Genomic DNA, 22,707 nt, shown 5'->3' with positions numbered 1-22,707 from the left:
AATCCTTGCGTGTACATGTGCATACACACAAACTGAGGAGCAACAGTTACAAGATTAGGGAAGGACACAGGGAGAAAACACACCCTAGAAATCAAGAATTAATAAGGAGAATGCAGAAAACTAAAGGAGACAACTTAATAATAACATCAGGAAGGATCTAGTTCAAATTAAATTATCATGTCCAAAATCACTCCAAATTCTAAACAGAATATAGACATCCAAATAATTTCCCACTACCTGTCCTTCCTTGGGCCCATAACAAACCAATGGCTAATATACCTAAAACTAGCTTCCCTGCCTATGCTTATATTTTGGTGCAATTTTCATGGCAAAGGTTCCCAGTAGCTATAAAAGGACCCTGAAAAAATTGTGTTACATGGTTACTATACTAGATAGAAGCAAACAGAAATAAAATTGTCACTGAAAAAAATCGAACCACATATATTTTACAATTAGGGTATGTACCTACATATATATATTAAAAAAAAAACAAAATAAAACAGAATAAATGAGGTGAAAATACATGATGAGAAAAACGAATAATAGTAGCTGGCTCTAAAATCAGTGGTTTTAGTCAGAGGTTGTATATTAAATGACCTGAGTACAACCACCGGAATGTGACCAATTTGAAAGAAGAGGTCACTTCATATTCAACTTTTTTACTTTTATCAATACAAATCCAAATTGAAATACATAATAAAAGAAGAGAAATGTATTACATGATAGTATTTGAAACTTAGCACATTACAAACTAAAAATGGAAATGGGTAAGTGTAAAACAGAAAAATGCTAGATATAGTAAAAACGTACTCAAACATTTTAAAAATTTACATGAATTTAGCATAACTTCAAAGCAAATTTTAACAGGCTTTTAATAACAGGTTTCAAGGTATTCTGAAATTCATACTGAAAAAGGTGAAAAACAAAATATTTTATTACAACAGTACTATATGGACAATAGAGATAATTACAATCTATTTTTAAATATTATACAAAGTTGCTGTGGTTTAAACAATATACTACTGGCCAAAAATAAAGACTACTGGAAGACAGAAAGGTTCCAGAATTGACCCTACATTTCATAAAATGTAATATATAATGAACCAAACACAATTAAATTAGAAATATGTGTGACTGTGTAACTCAATATTACAGAGACAACTAGACATGAGTCTAAAGAAACAGTTTAGCGGTCTTCCAGCTAGCTCCGTCATACAGCATGAGACTCTTAATTTTAGGGTCATGGGTTCGAACAATAACTTAAACTATAAATATCCTATAAAGTGTGTCAGATAACCAAGAGTGTGTACTGTGCTATGACATGGGAATCTTCCAGTGGAATCCACTGTTGCCACTGTACCTGCTTCTCGGCAACCAGAAAACTAGGGACTGAACCTTAAGAAACCTCTTCTGCCACCACCATCACAGGAGACCACAGAAGAGCTGGAAGCACATGGTGCCGACTTCCATCTTCCAAGTCTCAGCGGCTGTATCTGCTTAGTAGATGTTAGTTCACATGCAAAATCCTTGCTTCAGGGGAGACTATGAAATGCAGTTTGAAATTTTCTGGGCTCTAATCTTAGAAAGGCATACTAAGTTGGAATGGTGTTGACCTCAGCATGGCTTTTGAGGGGTTATAAAATATACCATGTGCATGCTGTCTGGGAGAGAGTATGGGCCTCAGGAACTGGATTTTTTGTTCTCTATGATATGTTAGTATGGAAAGCTTATTAGAATATTAATATTATTTTGGAAAGGGAAAGGGATGAGGAACCAAGAAAATATATTTTGTATAAAATATATTTTGAATGGTAATAGGAGAAAAATATGCTAAATTCAATTATGTAACTTGTATATTCAGTCAATTCTATTTTAATGCTAGAAGTATTAAGCAAGAGATTAGAATATAGGCAGTTCTTACTTTGCATAGTTCCAATATGCATGAATTTCAGTTACCAGAGTCTAGTTAAGTAACACTCACAGTATGGCTTAAACTTCAGTTACCACAGTATATTAACTATGCATAACCCTATAAAGTACACACTTCACTGCTAGCTCTTTAATCCTTAAATCATTATGCAAATAAAAGATGGTCAATGACCAATCACATCACTTCTTTTGAAATCTACTAGTGATTGGTCACCATGCATCAGTTAAAAGGATTAAGCATGTGGTTGTGTTGCTTCCTTGTCTTCAGTGATGAATCCACATGACATTTCACAAAAGTAGATAATAGGAAGTGGAAACTGACCAACAAAGATCAAAGTCCAGAGGAGAATAGAAAGTGACGAGGTAAAGAGTAAAGTTTGCATCAAAAGTAAATGGAATTTTAGAAGATATAGATGTGGCCATCTCCACCGTTTGTCTACCATGTGGACACTACAATCAGGGGAACTTAGTGACCGAGAGCTTACCAACATAAATGAGGAAAGTGGTTGTGACAAAAAGGATGATGATGTCCCAGAGGAAGTGATGCTGGCAAAAAACTTTACATTAGAGGAACTCTTGGAGATATTTCATGACTTTGGAAGCATAAAGAATAGTGTTCAAAGCCCATCCAAACTTCGAAAAGATTATGGTAATTCACCAAGACATAGCAAAGATGTCTTGCTATGCTATACTCATAGCAAGTATAGCATAGCAAGACAAAGAGCCAACCATCTGTCCTGCACAGCTCCTCTGATACTCACTCTGTAGTACAACTCACTCCATGTTGTCAATTATCAGACGAGAAGAAGGCGGGCACTGTTTAAACTACTCTTGGTAAGTTTTTATATTTTCTTTTCTTAATGGTGGGATGATTATAAGTAGGTTTTTTATTTCCTTTTAAAATTATATATATTTAAGGGTACAGCATAATGTTTTGATTAAATTATGTATATTTAGGCATACGACGTAATGTTTTGATATACATAGTGAAATGGTTACTACAGTCAAGCAAATCAACATATCCTCATCTTACATAGTTACCATTTTTTTTTGTGATAAAAGCACCTAAAATCTATTCTCTTAGGAAATCTCCAGTGTACAATATTATCATTATCCTCCTGCTGGACATGAGGTATCTGGACTTACTCATCCTACGTAACTACAAGTTTTTACCCTTGACCTGCCACCCCCATCACATCTCCACCAACCACCATTCTACTCTCTATTTCTAAGTATTCAACTTTTTTTAGATTCCATATATAAGTTAGATCATGTAGTATTTTTGTTTCTGTGTCTGGCTTATTTCACTTAGAATAATGTCCTCTATCTGGTCCATCATTTTGTGACAAATGGCAGGATTTTTTTTGAAGCTGAATAATATTGCATTATATATAGCATAAATTCTTTATGCACCCATTGATGGACACTTAGGTTGTTTCCAAATTTTGGCTATTAGGAATAATGCTGCAATAGACAATGGAGTGCAGATTTATCTCTATGAGGTGTTGACTTAATTTCCTTTGAGTATATACCCAGAAAAGGAATTGCTGAAGTTGTTTCATTTGTTTTTGTTTGTTTTTACAAAGAAATAACATTCTCCATGTTTCTGTTTCAAATAAATAGTAGCTTAACTAATTTTTTATTTACGTATGCATTTATAATCAGCAGTAAGAAAGTTTTAAATATTTTTTTATTTTTTTATTATGATACTTTAAGTTCTGGGATACATGTGTAGAACATGCAGGTTTGTTACAGAGGTATACATGTGCCATGGTGGTTTGCTGTACCCATCAACCCGTCACCTAGGTATTAGGTATTTGTCCTAATGCTTTCCCTCTTCTTGCCTCCTACCCTGTGACAGGCCCTGGTGTGTGATGTTCCCCTCCCTGTGTCCATGTGTTATCATTGTTCAACTCCCACTTATGAGTGAGAACATGTGGTGTTTGGTTTTCTGTTCCTGTGTCTGTTTTCTGAGAAAGATGGCTTCCAGTTTCATCCATGTCCCTGCAAAGGACATGAACTCATTCTTTTTTATGGCTGCATAGTATTCCGTGGTGTATATGTGCCACATTTTCTTTATCCAGCCTGTCAGTGATGGGCTTTTGGGTTGGTTTCAGGTCTTTGCTATTGTAAATGGTGCTGCAATAAACATATGCGTGCATGTGTCTTTATAATAGAATGATTTATAATCCTTTGGGTATATACTCAGTAATGAGATTGTTGGGTCAAATGGTATTTCTGGTTCTAGATCCTTGAGGAATCACCATACTGTCTTCCACAATGGGTGAGCTAATTTACACTCCCACCAACAGTGTAAAAATATTCCTGTTGCTTCACATCCTCTCCAGCATCTGTTGTTTCCTGACTTTTTAATGATCGCCCTTCTAACTGGCATGAGATGGTATCTCACTGTGGTTTTGATTTGCATTTCTCTAATGACCAGTGATGATGAGCTTTTTTTCATATGTTTGGTGGCTGCATAAATGTCTTCTTTTGAGAATTTTCTGTTCATATCCTTTGCCCCAACATTTCAAAAGTCATGGAAAATCATAATTTTTCACATTGATTATTAAGATTACATTGCATGCTTTCAGATTGTATGTTTATTTATACTGTCCATGCTAATATGCAGAAAAAGGACTGTTTGTAAAATAAGGGCAACCAAACGTTCCATATTTTCACCTTGAAAGACAATTTTCTGGCTAAGATGTTAGATGTGTGTTACAATTTAAGACACAATCTTAGACGTCATGAAGTCATTGGTTGTCCATACAGCATTTTAATGTAAAGTAGAAAAAATCTCTTTCTGAAGACATTTTATTTCTATTGGTCAGAAAATGCATCTATGACAGTTCCAACAGAAATGGTGTGTTTTTAGATGTAGCTCTGCTCTGCCCTCTGCAGCCTGATGAGGATGGTGGCCATGGACTGGTTTCAGGGTGTCTCTGTCCAGCTTACAAAGATAACCATGCACAGCAACTGAGCCACAGGAGCTGAGGAGTGGTATCTCACTGTTACTGAGCTGACAGGAAAAGCTTCAAGGTGACAAAGGTGTTCATCAGTGTCTCAAAGGTTCACAACCAGGGCCAGGATTAAGGAGAGGCAAGTGAGGAGTAGTCATGCAAATACTTGTGTGCAGATCCTATTTTGATTCCAATTTTTGGTATTTTGTGAATCATGAAATTTTTGCATTAATTTTGATTTTAAAATATATTTGGTATTTACCCAAAGGAGCTGAAAACTTATAACCACACAAAAACTTGCACATGAATGTTTATAGCAGCTTTATACATAATTGCCAAAACTTGGAAGTATGCAAGATGTCCTTCAGTAGATAAATGAATAAAACAACTGTAGAATATCCAGACAATGAAATATTCAGTGCTAAAAAGAAATGAGCTATCCAGCTATGGAAAGACATGGAGAAAACTTAAATACATGTTACTGAGTGAAAGAAGCCAATCTAAAAAGGCTATATGCCATAATTCCAACTATATGACATTCTGGAAAAGGCAAAACTATGGACACAGTAAAAGAATCGGTGGTTGCCAAGGGTTACAGGAGAGGGAGGAATGAACAGGTGGAACATAGGGGACTTTTAGGGCAGTTAAACTGCTCTGTATGATACTATAAGGGTGGGTGCATGTCATTATATGTGTGTCTAGACACGGAGAATGAACCACACCAAGAGTGAGCCCTCGCGTAAATTCTGAACTGTGGGTGCTCATGATGTATCAATTGTAAGCCTTGTACAATTCGAGTGGGGGGATGTTGTTAATGGGGGAGGCTGTGCATGCGTGTAGGCAGGGGCCTGTGGGCTATTCCTGTACCTTCAACATTGCTTTGATTCAATATTGCTATGAACCTAAAACTCCTCTAAAGAATCAAGTTTATTAACAATATTACATTACAATGTTATTGATTTTGATTACTGAGTTTTTGGGTATCCTCTTCTAAATTTGGTACACAATGTGGCCCACTCACTTAATCCGATTCATGCCCTGGAACTTCATGAGGCAATTTTACCCTTGGAACTGCTGATTCACTATAAAAAGCAAGACGGAGAGAGAGCATGGCCAGGACTCAAGCACTGGAGGGTGAGAAGAATTCTGATTTTTTTTTTCCTAATATGCCTTGTTGCCATCACTTTAAAATACAGGAAGTAATTGTGGCTCAATTTTTTTGCTGCAAATGGCAGGAAACTGTGTATTAGCATCTGAACAGCTGTCAGAGTATGGGCATTTGAGTGTGATTTTATGACAAGCTGAATGATATTTTTGTAGGTGTTTAGAAATTCAGATATAGATGGACACACAGGTAGGACTGCTGGATTTAGCAAGTGAAAATGCAGGTTATCCAGTTAAATCTAGATTCGTGACAACAATAAAGAATATTTTAGTAGAATCATACCTCATGAAATATTTGGGAGAGACTTAGACTAAAAGAATCATTGATTTTCTGAAATTGAAATTTAACTGTGGATCCTGTATTTTATCTAACAATCCTACAGCTTGTGTAATTGCAGTTGTTTGGGGAAGGTTAATTCCTATCTTTTGCTTTAGTTATTGGTGCAATGTATAGACCTCAAAATGTTATCGCCTTGAATGTCAGTGGTTATTTTTTAACAGTAAATTTCTTTATATGCTAACGTCTATGTCTTTGAACAAAATAGCTTCTTTCAATTGGGTGTCCTCCTCTTTTCTCTTTTCTTATTATTATTGTGATTTCTCTCCCTCTTTGGACTTTGAGCACATAAAGGTTAGGTTACCAGGTTTCAGCTTTTTTGTTGTTGTTTGTTTGCTTTGCTTGAGATGGAGTCTCTCTCTGTCACCCAGGCTGGAGTGCTGTGGTGCGAGCAAATTGCAACCTCCACCTCTCCGGTTCAAGTGATTCTCCTGCCTCCCTAGTAGTTGGGACTACAGGTGCACGCCACCACGCTCAGCTAATTTTTGTATTTTTAGTAGAGACGGCGTTTCACCATATTGGTCAGGCTGATCTTGAACTCCTGACCTCGTGATCTGCCCTCCTCGGCCTCCCAAAGTGCTGGGATTATAGGCGTGAGCCACCGTGCCTGGCCTCCTGGGGTCAGCTTTTATGTTTTCATCTAATTCCTTTGACAGTTAAGAGCTGAAAGGGAAGCCACATGAGACTAACGTATGAAATGCAGCGCTCACATCACATTAAGAGTCGTTTGCTCCCTCATGCCTGAGATCATCAGTATGGAATTACTTCATTTCAAGCAGCTTTTCTTTTTTAGTCCATGTAATCATACCGATCTCACTATTGTTTTGAAGTTAAGGCAGATCATCTGTCTATCCATCCATCCACTTTTACACATAATCATATTTAATATGTATATACTATTAACTGGAAGACTAATAGCTAATCCAGTATTCAAATAGTGGCAGAGTTAGGAAAACTGCCTTATGTTAACCACAGTGATTTACCCTTTCTGCTTTTATCAGAGAAATCCTGTATTTTAAAAATATATTTTCTACCTTCTCTTTTGTTTTTGAAATTGTTTATTTCTTTGCTGTTAAATTTTCTTAATTCAAGAACCAGTGCCTGTCTTGCCGACATTCCTTCTCTGGCTGACCCTCTTGCCCAAGTTACCAGGCAGCTTCCCTGCCTGGTAGGAGACTCACACCCTTTCTAATCTTTGTAGACTTTTACTTGCCATTTAAATACAGGACATTGGAAATAGCCAACCCTCTGTCCTGCACATCTCCTCTGATATTTAAATCATGGGAGAGAAGTCACTCTTTTTTTTTTTTTTTGAGACAGAGTCTTGCTCTATCTCCCAGGCTGGAGTGCAGTGGCGCGATCTCGGATCACTGCAAGCTCCGCTTCCCGGGTTCACGCCATTTTGCCATCTCAGCCTCCCCAGCAGCTGGGACTCCAGGCGCCCGCCGCCACGCCCGGCTAATTTTTTTTGTATTTTTTGTAGAGACGGGGTTTCACCGTGTTAGCCAGGATGGTCTCGATCTCCTGACCTCGTGATCCGCCCGCCTCCACCTCCCAAAGTGCTGGGATTACAGGCGTGAGCCACCGCACCCGTCCGAGAAGTCACTCTTTTCCTGCTCCGGATGGATCCGTAGCCTGAGTTTCATATCCTTTAGGCCTAGGGAGTCACTGGGCAACTTTGGTGGACTGATAAAGTATCCTGCACAGAGAAGAATCAGCACACAATATTTAAAGACCCCTGGATCCAAAAACTCTGGCAACCTGCCAGGCACAATGATAGGTGCTAAAGATACAACTACGAATCTTTTGGTTTTAAAGGGTTTGTATGATTGTGGGAGAGAAGCATATGTAATTAATTTTATTCCAATGTTATTTAATGCTAGTGTTACTCATGGAGAATTATCTGAGTTGAGGTAGGAGATGAAGGTAATCTTTTCAAGCAAGGATCGAAAAAAGCTTATGGCAGTACAGGCCAGTAAGGTTTGGTTAAAGTTTCGCCTTGCACTGTTGGGTGTTCCTTGACTCAATTTCCTCATATTGAAGCTTCATGCACTGGGAATGTTGATTTGAGATCGAATTGCTTTGGCTGCTAAGTATCAAGAGGATGGAGTGAATTCCAAATATGAGAACTAAAGAAGCTTTTGTCTGTAACCATGGCCCTTCTCAATATTTAGGTATGAGAAATAGATCTCCAGCTAAGAAGAGGTTAGTTGTGAGATAGATTAGATCTGGCAGGGAACACTCGGGGTGGGCAGGCTTCCCAGAAGTTGTGGAGTTTGGGAGCCGAGCACAAATGTCCCACCAAGCTAAACACTAAGGACATGCCACATTTCCGTTGTCTGCCAGCAGTAAAGGTCAATGAGCTTCGGAGGGAGGTTATTCCAGATTCCTGGACATCCTTACAACAGCTATCAAATGTGAATAATTTTTCTCTCTTCAAAAATCATACTTTTTTTTCTTTTTCAGAGCAAAACTCTGGCAATTTTCAAAACATTTTTTTCTCCCAAGTAAGAGATTAAAAAAAAACGAAGCAGATAAAATATATGGCATATGAAGTCTTAAGATCCTAAAGTATTTAATGGCCTTTTCTAAAACTGAAATCTTATTTGAAAGAAAGTTGGAGTCTTGGGATAAGGGCTGCCTTCACGGTCCCCGCCGGGGTAATTTAACTCCTGTATGAACCTGACTTTGGGGTCCTGGGGCCTTGGTAGTGAATTGTTTTCACACTAAATCGGGCTCCACTGTGGTGCTGGCTGCTGTGGAATTGGAGCCTACAGGAGTGTGAGAAGACCCTGCTCTTTCTGGGTCAACTCAATTCCATTCAATTCAAGAAATGTTTATTGCTTATTTCTATGTGCATTTAAAATAATTGGGGTGGTGAAATTTTTGAGGGAAGGGGACTTATTCAGTGATCTTTAATTCACATCTTACAAGCTGTACTTTGAAAATGACTATCTTGATTGTGATTTGTTTTGAAGTACTTTGGCATAATCAGTTGAATGCACACACATTTCCTACTTCAAACACACACACAGAGTATACCGTATACCCTAGAAGCAATTGATGAACACATGTAGTACTCTAATCAGGAATACACACCTTAGAATTGTTTGGTTAACATTGGAAAAATTAATTAAAGCGCAGGAAGTCTCCAGACGTGGCTGATAGTAGGGTGCCAGCTAACTATCTCTGATCAATCCCAGAAGGTGAAAAATTTTGCATAGCAGATGTTGGTGAAATAATTCTCATTTAAGAAATGTGATTTGGCTGGAGATATTCTGCAGCCGTGATCTGCCTTGTGTGAGCAGCACGTAAGACTCTCACCAGCTTAATACCTTTTCTGGATAACGCTGTAGACTAGGATTTGGATTAGCTCTGTAGACAAATGCATGGATTTTGCTCTTTGATTCTGACTGCTCTGTTAGCTGAATTTCACTGCTAAAATATTGCCCAATCTGCTTCAAAAGAACCTATTAGGCAAAATAGGGTCTGAATGCTCCACAGTCAAAGTGAAGACTCGACTTAGTTTTCACAACAGGTATATGACTGTCTATAGAACTATTTTTTCCTCTTTGAGTGGATGGCTGAATTCAGTTGGCTGAATTCGTTCTTTTATTGTAAACCCTCCTGTGGTTGTAACATGTCAGAGAGAACCCCGATAGCCCTCATCTGACTCTTTCTGTTGGCTTCCAGCAATGTCTACCAATAAAAGAATTTGATATTCACAAATGCCTCCATCAGTTCCCACCAGTGTGTTTGCTGTGGCAACAAATTCTTAATGAAATTTTCTCCTTCAGTAGCACCAAAAAGGAAGGCCTTTGCTAATTAGGAGAAAGATGACTGGAGAATATGATGTGGTATATGTCTAATTAATTTTTCTTTACCTTTAGCTAGAACTTCTAAAATGTATTTAGTGTTTGAAGCATTTTCAAAAGAATTTTCCCTTTTTATGCTTTATCTACCATGACACCTTTTTTTTTTTATTTCTGGGAGCAATGTCAGAGAAGGGTATTTTGAAAGAAAATTCTGTTGCAGTGATTAAAAGAAACACTCACAGCTTACAGAAGTGGTTATTTGTGGAAGAGGCCTAGTGCTTAAAGGGAGGTCAAGCAGAGGATGGAAAATAGATCCCCCAAACCTATGCAAAGGATACGTTCAAAAACCTTAACCACAATTTAAATTTACATAGTAGACATTTAATTAGTGTTGAAATCAAATGAAATTTTGGAGACTTATGTGAAAATCTGAACATTTGCTTGTAGGTTCTCCAAAATTAGTGCAATAGTAACACTAAAGAACATCTATAAAAGCAAACTTATTAGTAAAGTAATTAAGCCACTGAGAAAAGAATGGAAGAAAATTTTTAGGCTAAAATATATTTGTCTATCCAGAGTTCTCCCCTTTTTTGCCTACATTTTGTTTTGCTGGGGAGCACTATGAGTTTCTGGGAAACAATTTGCCTTACAATCTTCCCTTGTCTTGCTTGAGTATGCTGCTCATGCTCTAAGACCAGTAAAGATGAAATAACTTACTATGTGTGCTTTCATTCCTTCCAGAAAATAAATTTTATTGGCACGTACAGCTTGCACATAACACATTTGCAACCACTTCATTTGTTGGAACCAGGTAATAAAAGTGAGATTTCTTTAAATAAATGATATTCTGACATTCATAAAAATGAAGTAATGAGATCAGTCAGCCAGCTTAGGAGAAGGCCACGTGCCAAATGATACAAGTTTAAATAACATAAAGTGCAATGTCAAAGTAGTTGAAGTAGTAATATGCAAATTTCTACTCAAAAGGTAGGAAGAGGAAGACAATTTTTCTTGCTGTGAAGTACCTGAAAGAGCCCAGGTTCTACACAACTAGATTAGCTTGAATGTGGCCAATAAAAACCAACAGTTGGTACAATCTAAATTGCATTGAATAATTTGTATCAAATTGAGACTCAGAGAAAATAATTCTACAGGAACCATTATGAAAGAGGAAAAACTATCCTTTGTTCCTTAAATGGTGCAAATTTAAATAAGATCTATAACCTCAGGATAGAAGATAGCTAGACTAATAAAATGTTGGTTTAACAATAAGTCAAGTTGAAATAAATGGATGAATCTGATTCTACAATTTTCTTTTACCTACATTGATGTCATTTTTGCTTTTACTTCATGATCTTGAAACTATATCATTAGAATGCAATAGTGAAAAGTAGAAAATATTGTATGTTGCTTTTTATACAAAGCTTTTTATCAATTTTCTTTATTTTCTCTTTCTGCTAATACAGTGGTAAATGCAGGGTGCTTCCAAAAACAATGGCTCACTCATAATTGAATGATTTTTTTTTTTGAGATGGAGTCTTGCTCTGTCGCCCAGGCTGGAGTGTAGTGGCACAATCTCGACTCACTGCAAGCTCCGCCTCCCGGGTTCACACCATTCTCCTGCCTCAGCCTCTCTGAGTAGCTGGGACTACAGGAGTCCGGCACGACACCCGGCTAATTTTTTTGTATTTTTAGTAGAGACGGGGTTTCACTGTGGTCTCGATCTCCTGACCTCGTTATCCGCCCGCCTTGGCCTCCCAAAGTGCTGGGATTACAAGCGTGAGCCACCACGCCTGGCCGATTTTTTTTAATCAACACAGAATGGAGAACAACTAAAGGTCAATAACTCTAGAGATAAAGCAGCTCATAATTTATGGATCTCTGTAATGCCCTATGAGATGGTTGTGACACAAACACAGATTCGTTTATTCTTTTTGGTTTCTCTTACTGCTTTCTCTCTGGGTCACCTTCTATCTTTTAAAATCAAACACCAAATTAAAATTATTAATTTTAAAAATAGTATAATTAGAACATAATATATATTGCCATAAACCCTCCACATCATGACAGTCAAAGCTCATTAGGGATGATTTTTAATCTTCGTGTTTCAGCGCTTCCCTTTATGAGCCAATATAGTTGACAGTTTTCAAGTGCAAATGAGTAAAAGGAGGTGATTTGTGTATAATAATTAAAATTTCAAACTAAAAGGAGATTTACTGTTCATCTACTCCAATCTTTTTACCTCATATTTGAAAGTGAAGTGAAAGGGAGAGGGTTTTGTAGGTTACATGAGTTGTCCATGGGAAAACAGGTCTTAGGCTTCTATTGGGTTGTTCCTTCCCCTAACGTATTCAATTAGCTTCTTGTGTCCAATAAACCTAAAAGCCCTTTAAATACTTTGGTCCTTGGCTGTCCCCTATTCCTCCATCTGTATGGGCATCTGTTCTACATGTTTTGCCCTCCTTCCCAGGGATCAATCCTGATTTACCATCTGACTCACTATCTCTAAGCTGGCCAATCCAACCACTCGCTCAAGGGGCGGAGTCCTAAGAATCGCTTGGCTCAGAGGAGAGCAGTGGCCATGATTTCTGCCAATACTGCTAATTACGCATGTCCCATGGCACATGCTCACATGGATACACATTAGTTGTATTATTTCATCATTGAAAAACATTACTTAAAAAAATGAGCCAACATGGCCGAATAGGAACAGCTCCGGTCTGCAACTCCCAGCCTGAGCGACATAAAAGATGGTGATTTCTGCATTTCTGTTTGAGGTACCGGGTTCATCTCACTAGGGAGTGCCAAACAGTGGGTACAAGACAGATGGTGCAGTGCACTGTGCATGAGCTGAAGCAGGGCAAGGCATTGCCTCACCTGGGAAGCACAAGAGGTCAGGGAGTTCCCTTTCGTAGTCAAAGAAAGGGGTAACAGACGGCACCTGGAAAATCGGGTCAGTCCCACCCTAATACTGCACGTTTCCAATGGGCCTGGAAAACAGCACACCAGGAGATTGTGTCCCGCACCTGGCTCGGAGGGTCCTATGCCCACGGAGTCTCACTGATTGCTAGCACAGCAGTCTGAGATACAAGGCGGCAGCGAGGCTAGAGGAGGGGTGCCCGCCATTGCCCAGGCTTGCTTAGGTAAACAAAGCAGCCAGGAAGCTCGAACTGGGTGAAGCCCACCACAGCTCAAGGAGGCCTGCCTGCCTCTGTAGGCTCCACCTCTGGGGGCAGGGCACAGACAAACAAAAAGTCAGCAGGAACCTCTGCAGACTTAAACGTCCCTGTCTGACTGACAGCTTTGAAGAGAGTAGTGGTTCTCCCAGCACGCAGCTGGAGATCTGAGAACAGACAGACTGCCTCCTAAAGTGGGTCCCTGACCCCTGAGCAGCCTAACTGGGAGGCATCCCCCAGTAGGGACAGACTGACACCTCACTTGGCTGGGTACTCCTCTGAGACAAAACTTCCAGAGGAATAATCAGACAGCTGAATTTGTGGTCTCACGAAAATTCGCTGTTCTGCAGCCACCGCTGCTGACACCCAGCCAAACAGGATCTGGAGTGGACCTCTAGTAAACTCCAACAGACCTGCAGCTGAGGGTCTTGTCTGGTAGAAGGAAAACAAACAGAAAGGACATCCACACCAAAAACCCATCTGTACATCACCATCATCAAAGACCAAAAGTAGATAAAACCACAAAGATGGGGAAAAAACAGAGCAGAAAAACTGGAAACTCTAAAAAGCAGAGCACCTCTCTTCCTCCAAAGGAACATAGTTCCTCACCAGCAATGGAACAAAGCTGGATGGAGAATGACTTTGATGAGTTGACAGAAGAAGGCTTCAGACGATCAAGCTACTCCGAGCTACGGGAGGAAATTCAAAACAATAGCAAAGAATTTTAAAACTTTGAAAAAAAATTAGATGAATGGATAACTAGAATAACCAATGGAGAGAAGGGCTTAAAGGAGCTGATGGAGCTGAAAGCCAAGATTCGAGAACTACGTGAAGATTGCAGAAGCCTCAGTAGCCGATGCAATCAACTGGAAGAAAGGGTATCGCTGATGGAAGATGAAATGAATGAAATGAAGTGAGAAGGGAAGTTTAGAGAAAAAAGAATAAGAAGAAATGAACAAAGCCTCCAAGAAATTTGGGACTATGTGAAAAGACCAAACCTACATCTGATTGGTGTACCTGAAAATGACGGGGAGAATGGAACCAAGTTGGAAAACAATGAGCAAGATATTATCCAGGAGGACTTCCCCAATCTAGCAAGGCAGGCCAACATTCAGATTCAGGAAATACAGAGAACGCCACAAAGATACTCTTCGAGAAGAGCAACTCCAAGACACATAATTGTCAGATTCACCAAAGTTGAGATAAAGGAAAAAATGTTAAGGGCAGCCAGAGAGAAAGGTCGGGTTACCCACAAAAGGAAGCCCATCAGACTAACAGCTGATCTCTCGGCAGAAACTCTACAAGCCAGAAGAGAGTGGGGGCCAATGTTCAACATTCTTAAAGAAAAGAATTTTCAACCCAGAATTTCATATCCAGACAAACTGAGCTTCATAAGCGAAGGAGAAATAAAATACTTTACAGACAAGCAAACGCTGAGTGATTTTGTCACCACCAGGCCTGCCCTAAAAGAGCTCCTGAAGGAAGCACTAAACATGGAAAGGAATAACTGGTACCAGCCCCTGCAAAAACATGCCAAATTATAAAGACCATCGAGGCTAGAAAGAAACTGCATCAACTAATGAGCAAAATGACCAACTAACATAATAACGACAGGATCAGATTCACACATAACAATATTAACTTTAAATGCAAATGGGCTAAATGCTCCAATTAAAAGACACAGACTGGCAAACTGGATAAGGAGTCAGGACCCATCAGTGTGCTGTATTCAGGAAACCCATCTCACGTGTAGAGACGCACATAGGCTCAAAATAAAGGGATGGAGGAAGATCTATCAAGCAAATGGAAAACAAAAAAAGGCAGAGGTTGCAATCCTAGTCTCTGATAAAATAGACTTTAAACCAACAAAGATCAAAAGAGACAAAGAAGGCCATTATATAATGGTAAAGGGATCAATTCAACAAGAAGAACTAACTATCCTAAATATATATGCACCCAACAGAGGGGCACCCAGATCCATAAAGCAAGTCCTGAGTGACCTACAAACGGACTTCAACTCCCACACAATAATAATGGGAGATTTTAACACCCCACTGTCAACATTAGACAGATCAATGAGATAGAAAGTTAACAAGGATATCCAGTAATTGAACTCAGCTCTGCACAAAGTGGACCTAATAGACATCTACAGAACTCTCCACCCCAAATCAACAGAATATACATTTTTTTCAGCACCAAACCACACCTATTCCAAAATTGACCACGTAGTTGGAAGTAAAGCTCTCCTCAGCAAATGTAAAAGAACAGAAATTATAACAAACTGTCTCTCAGACCACAGTGCAATCAAACTAGAACTCGGGGTTAAGAAACTCACTCAAAACCGCTCAACTACATGGAAACTGAAAAACCTGCTCCTGAATGACTATTGGGTACATAATGAAATGAAGGCAGAAATAAAGATGTTCTTTGAAACCAACGAGAACAAAGACACAACATACCAGAATTTCTGGGACACATTCAAAGCAGTGTGTAGAGGGAAATTTATAGCACTAAATGCCCACAAGAGAAAGCAGGAAAGATCCAAAATTGACACCTTAACATCACAATTAAAAGAACTAGAAAAGCAAGAGCAAACACATTCAAAAGCTAGCAGAAGGCAAGAAATAACTAAGATCAGAGCAGAACTGAAGGAAATAGAGACACAAAAAACCCTTCAAAAAATTAATGAATCCAGGAGCTGGTTTTTTGAAAAGATCAACAAAATTGATAGACCGCTAGCAAGACTAATAAAGAAGAAAAGAGAGAAGAATCAAATAGATGCAATAAAAAATGAAAAAGGGGATATCACCACCGATCCCACAGAAATACAATCTACCATCAGAGAATACTACAAACACCTCTATGCAAATTATCTAGAAAATCTAGAAGAAATGGATAAATTCCTCGACAAATACACCCTCCCAAGACTAAACCAGGAAGAAGTTGAATCTTTGAATAGACCAATAACAGGTTCTGAAATTGTGGCAATAATCAATAGCTCACCAACCAAAAAGAGTCCAGGACCTGATGGATTCACAGCCAAATTCTACCAGAGGTACAAGGAGGAACTGGTACCATTCCTTCTGAAACTATTCCAATCGATAGAAAAAGAGGGAATCCTCCCTAACACATTTTATGAAGCCAGCATCGTCCTGATACCAAAGCCTGGCAGAGACATAAACAAAAAAGAGAATTTCAGACCAATAGCCTTGATGAGCATTGATGCAGAAATCCTCAATAAAATACTGGCAAACCGAATCCAGCAGCACATCAAAAAGTTTATACACCATGATCAAGTGGGCTTCATCCCTGGGATGCAAGGCTGGTTCAACATACGCAAATCAATAAATGTAATCCAGCATATAAACAGAACCAAAGACAAAAACCACATGATTATCTCAATAGATGCAGAAAAGGCCGTTGACAAAATTCAACAACCCTTCATGCTGAAAACTCTCAATAAATTAGGTAGTGATGGGACGTATCTCAAAATAATAAGAGCTATCTATGACAAACCCACAGCCAATATCATACTGAATGGGCAAAAACTGGAAGAATACCCTTTGAAAACTGGCACAAGACAGGATGCCCTCTCTCACCACTCCTATTCAACATAGTGTTGGAAGTTCTGGCCAGAGCAATCAGGCAGGAGAAGGAAATAAAGGGTATTCAATTAGGAAAAGAGGAAGTCAAATTGTCCCTGTTTGCAGATGACATGATTGTATATCTAGAAAACCCCATTGTCTCAGCCCAAAATCTCCTTAACTGATTAGCAACTTCAGCAAAGTCTCAGGATACAAAATCAATGTACAAAAATCACAAGCATTCTTGTACACCAATCACAGACAGAGAGCCAAATCATGAGTGAAGTCCCATTCACAATTGCTTTAAAGAGAATAAAATACCTAGGAATCCAACTTACAAGGGAGGTGAAGGACCTCTTCAAGGAGAACTGCAAACCACTGCTCAATGAAATAAAAGAGGATACAAACAAATGGAAGAACATTCCATGCTCATGGGTTGGAAGAATCAATATCATGAAAATGGCCATACTGCCCAAGGTAATTTATAGATTCAATGTACTCTAAAAATTTGAAGGAAGAGGTCATAAACCTTCCTATACATAAATTAGCTGAGCATGTTAATCACATTGCTTTGGAAGTTCATTTTTGGGTGCCCTCTGACGGCTAATTCATGAACCACCAGATTAAATAAGAATCAGAAATGATTTTTCTGCCACACATCTGCAAGTGACCATGGCATCCTGCAGCAGGCACATCTATTTTTAATTATTTGTGTTTAAGAAAGAATTAAAATATAGGAGTGGTATTTTAATGTATTTTTATAACTTGTTTATAACAATTTCTATAAAAATTGAACTTAAATTGTCGGTGAATGATGTCATTAGCTAATAAAAAAATCTTACATGTATGGTGAAGACAGTCCCGAATGCAAAATTCGACTAACTGGTTATGAATCAAAAACTTACCAATTATATGTCATAAGATAAGTCATACTTTCTTTAAGTTTCAGCTTCTTTTTTTTGTATATAGAAGGAACGGAGGTGAGGAGTGACACATAGTTTTTAATGTAGAGGATCTTATTTACTGTGTAGTGAGAAACTAACAGTGCGAGAAAGGCAAGTACATGTCACACAAAGGCCTTGTGGCCATGCCTCCTCATGCTTAGTAGCACATCAGGCTGATGGGTGCCTCCTTTTGTATAGGTTGTCTTCAGATATTTGGGAGACTTGATTTATAAAATTGTAGGTGGTCTGCACAGCAAAGTCTGCTTGATAGGAAAAATGTTATATTCTTGAGATAAGCCAACGGAGGAACACTGGCTTTGTTACCAATGAGCTCACTGCCATCCTTCCAGCCTTGCTTGCAATTCTCAGTTCAGAAATATTGCAATTTGGAGGCTGGGGACTTTAATTATAGAAAATCCAAAGGATGTATACATGTTGCTTGAAAAAGATGGTAAATTCAAGATGCCCTTTATTAGTTTAGCCCTCATCTCCTATCACATGGACAATACTTGATTCATATTAATTGCTAGAGAACACTATAATTTGTGGTACACTGGGAGGGATTTATTTCACCACACACCAGTGTGGGACCTAATTTTTAATTTAATCAAGTAGTTCCTCTCCTTTGCCATAAAGATTGCTTTAGAAAACTCAGGCTAAGCCAATCAGTATAAGGCACTTTCTTAGCCCAGGGATTGCTTTACAAACAGGCATATAACCAAATCTGGCCCAATAAAATACAACAGAAGGTTTCTTTGTAGATTTTGGGAAATAAGTGTTCTCAATTCTAAAACCATCGAGAGAGAAGTTCTATTTATTTCTAAGACTGATGCATTTGGGAGACCCAGAAATGGGGATTCCATCTTTCTATGAGCCCAAGGATGAAGGAGAACAAAAGATCAATAGCAGAAAAATGCAGCTGGACTGCAGATGGTGCAGCCTGACCTCTGCTCTGCCTCTCCTTTTGTCTTTAATTTTCAGAATTAAAATGATTTATCTTGTGTGGATTTCTTTGGGTTTCTCCTGTTTGTGGTTCCCTTAGCTTCTGGAATCTATATATTTATGTCTTTTGCCAAACTGGAAAGATTTCAGCCAATATATCTTTGAATAGTTTTTTCTGTTTTTTTTTTTCAAGGACTTAGATAATACAAATTTAGATGTTTTGTTATTTAGTCCCAGAGGTCGCAGAGACTGTGTTTATTTATTTTCTAATATATTTGGAAAAGAGATTAAATTTTCTCTTTTTCAGATTTACTCATTTGTAGCAAATTAGCAAATTGCTTTATCTCTCAGTTCACTATCTCTTTCCTCTGTTCCCTTTATTCTGCTATGGAGCCCATCCACTGAGATTTTTATTTCAGCCACAGTATATTTTTGTTCTAAGATTCCCATTTGGTTCTTCTTCTTTACATATTTTATATCTTTGTTTAGGCTATTTTTCATTTGTTGTAAATATGTTTGTAAATTGCTTTCTCAGCTAGTTGCATCATGGCTGTCAACATTGCTGCTGGGGCTCTTTGTCATTGCTGAGTGATGGTTGGGTTCTAGTTCCCCAGTAGCTCTCCACTGATACCTCTCCGGCTGGGAAGGGTAGAAGTAACTCACGACTTCTGCCCACATAACCTCCACTGATACCACAGAGTAGGGAGGTGGCTTCATTACCACTGGTAGTGCTGAAAGCCCAGACCCTCCACTGGGCCCCCTCCCACACCACCCTGGTAGGGATGCGGAGTGGCAGCTTGCTATTGCCAGCTGTGTGTGGAAGGCCAGTCTTCCCAGGAGCCTGACTGAACCTGAGGTCGGTGGGGTGCCTTGCTGCAGCCTGGAGAAGGTGGAAGTCAGTGTCCCATGTGGTCATTGCTGTGGTGGGTGGGAGTGGGGCCACAGACCTTTTTCCTATGGTGTGTGGCTGGGGTAGAGTGCTTCCTGTCTGAAAGTTCCTGTCTTGATGGGCTGCCCCATCTTTGTCTTTGGCTGGAGGGATTGGGCTTCTGTTGGGGCTTTTTGGGTCTGAATTTATGGGGTTTTCAGATGTCAGCTTTGCTTTCCTCAGGTCCAAGGCTGGGATCTATGAGGCAAAATAGAAATTCAGGGAACTCCCCCCCTAAGGAGGTACCTCACATCCCAAGGTCTCTGGCCCATTTGCCTTCTCCACGTTTCAACATTTTCTATGCTTGTTTGATGGATAATGCCCATGCATTTTATTTTTAAATTTTTTTTCATTTCCATGGCTTTATTTTTTTGGGAAACAGGTGGTATTTGTTGACATGAGTAAGTTCTTTAGTGGTGATTTGTGAGATTTTGGTACACCCATCACCCAAGCAGTATACACTGAACCTGATTTGTAGTCTTTTATACCTCACCCCCTTCCCACTCTTTTCCCCTGAGTCCCCAAAGTCCATTGTATCATTCTTATGCCTTTGCATCCTCATAGCTTAGCTCCCACTTATAAGTGAGAACATACTATGCTTGGTTTTTCATTCCTGAGTTACTTTGCTTATAATAATACTCTCCAACACCATTCAGGTTGCTGCGAATGCCATCAATTCATTCCTTTTTATGGCTGAGTAGTATTCCATCTCTATCTCTATCTCTATCTATCTATCAATCATCTATCATCTATCTATCTATCTATCATCTATCTATCTATCTATCTATCTATCTATCTATCTATCTATCTATCATCTGTCTACCTATCTATCTATCTGTCTGTCTATCATCTATCTACCACAGTTTCTTTATCCACTCATTGATTGATGGGCATTTGAGCTGGTTCTACATTTTTGCACTTGCAAATTGTGCTAACGTCCAGGTATTTTAGTTCTACTTAGTGGAGGAAGAAAGAAAAGTATGTTTATTCTGTCTTCATAGTAAACCTCTCCATGATTTCATTTTTACTTTTTTTCAACAAATAATTTTTGAAGCATCTAGAATTGAAATAAATTCTGTTAAAATATGTAAGATTTTGGTAGAGTGGGATGGGAATCACACATGACTTTTTCCCACCCATATCATTTATTGTAACAGCATTTATTGAACAATCTATTTTTTCCTCCAAGACTTAAAGTGCCACCTTTAGCATATTGGATTCATATATTTATGTGGAGATATTTTTAAATTCTCTACTCTGTACCTTGATCTGTTTATTTGGCCTCTGCTACTAAAAGGTTTTGATGACTATTTACTACATGGCAGGTCTGGTTTCTCCTTATTACTCTTTATTGTAAATTTCCTTAGTATTCTTGCCTTTTGTTTTCTAATACAAAGTTTAGAACGAGCTTGCCAACTTAAATAAACTCTTGCATTGTGCTTGGAATATTAAATATATCAATAAAATTTGGAATAATTGAGCCATTTAAAACATTTAGTGTTTCTGTATGAGTGCTCAGTATTTATCTTTACTTTTTGTTGTCTTTATGTATCTCAGTAGAGTTTTAACATTTTTTTCATAGAATTCTTCTATGAGCCTTATTAATTTTTTTCTTTCGTGTATGTGTGGGTTTTTGTTTTGTTTTGTTTTATTTGAAACAGGGTCTCACTCTTGTCATCCAGGCCAGAGTGTAGTGACACTATCACTGGTCACTGCAGCCTCAACTTCCTGGGCTCAGACCATCCTTGCATCTCAGCCTCCTGAGTAGCTAGGACTCCAGGCACCTACCACCATGCCTGGCTAAATTTCTTAGTTTTGTTTTTCGTAGAGACAGGGCTCCACTATGTTGCCCAGGCTGGTCTTGAACTCCTGGGCTCAAGCAATCCTCCCACCTCAGCCTCCCGAAGTGTTGGGATTACAGGTGTGTGCCTGGCCTGGTTTATTAAGTTTTAAGTATTTTATTCTTTTTTAAAATGCTGCTATTGTAAATGAGATTTTAAAACTTATTTTTCTGGTGATTGTTGTCTTATACAGGAAATACATTGATTTTATTGGTAATTTTGTAATAAGCCAACTGAGTATTTTAGTTCTTCTAACAGTTTTTCAGTTCATGCTGTTCAATTATAATACTGGCAAACAATAAAATTTTGCCTTTTTCTTTTTAATTTTTACAATTTTTATTTCTGTATTCCGTAGTTAGCATTTTCAGAAATAATATCAGTTAATATTATGGATAATGGTAAAATTTCATCTTATTCCTGACTCTAATAAAATAAGATACTACTAGTATTTAACAATTAATCATGATGCTGCAATTTGACTCAAGATATATGAATTTCAGAAACAGTCATCTACTTATAATTTATTGGGAGTTTCAAAACATCAGGAGTAATTGTTACACAATATTATGTTGAATATTATAAAATGCTCCTTTAGAAACTAGGGCATAATCTTATGATATGTTGCCTCCTTTGCTTCATAGATATTATGTTTAGTATTAATGTCGAAACATTCTTGCATTCTTAAAATGAATCTCATTTGTCATCAAGGAGTATTTCTTCTTAATATTGTACTATTATTATTATTATTATTATTACTAAGGGACAAGTTCTTGCTATGTTGCCCAGGATAGTCTCAAACACCTGGACTCAAATAATTCTCTTCTCTCAGCCTCCCGTGTAGCTGGGACCACAGGTACCCACCACCATGCTTGGTAGCTTTTTATTATTCTTAGTATATACTCTCAATTCTATTTGTTAACATTTTATTAAGAACTTTCTCTTGATACTTACAAATGAGATTGATCCATAAGGTTGTCTTGGCTTTTGTGTATTATATTTTCATTGGTAATAGCTTTACAAAAATACTTAGGAACTTTTTCTTTATTTTCTGTAATGTAGAGCAGTTTAAATAGTATTGGAAATG

General features: G+C 38.3%; 1 protein-coding gene across 1 annotated transcript in view; it reads left to right on the top strand.

Moving 5' to 3' along the window:
• Positions 1–22,707, top strand: part of LOC129483194 (septin-7-like) — a 200,271-nt gene that overhangs the window by 80,514 nt on the left and 97,050 nt on the right. The gene's annotated exons all lie outside the window — the stretch shown is intronic.

The sequence above is a fragment of the Symphalangus syndactylus genome, chromosome 5 (assembly GCF_028878055.3).
Source record: "Symphalangus syndactylus isolate Jambi chromosome 5, NHGRI_mSymSyn1-v2.1_pri, whole genome shotgun sequence".
Classification (NCBI taxonomy): domain Eukaryota; kingdom Metazoa; phylum Chordata; class Mammalia; order Primates; family Hylobatidae; genus Symphalangus; species Symphalangus syndactylus.
The sequence above is the reverse complement of the archived record's forward strand: the minus strand, read 5'-3'. Positions and strand labels throughout refer to the sequence as shown.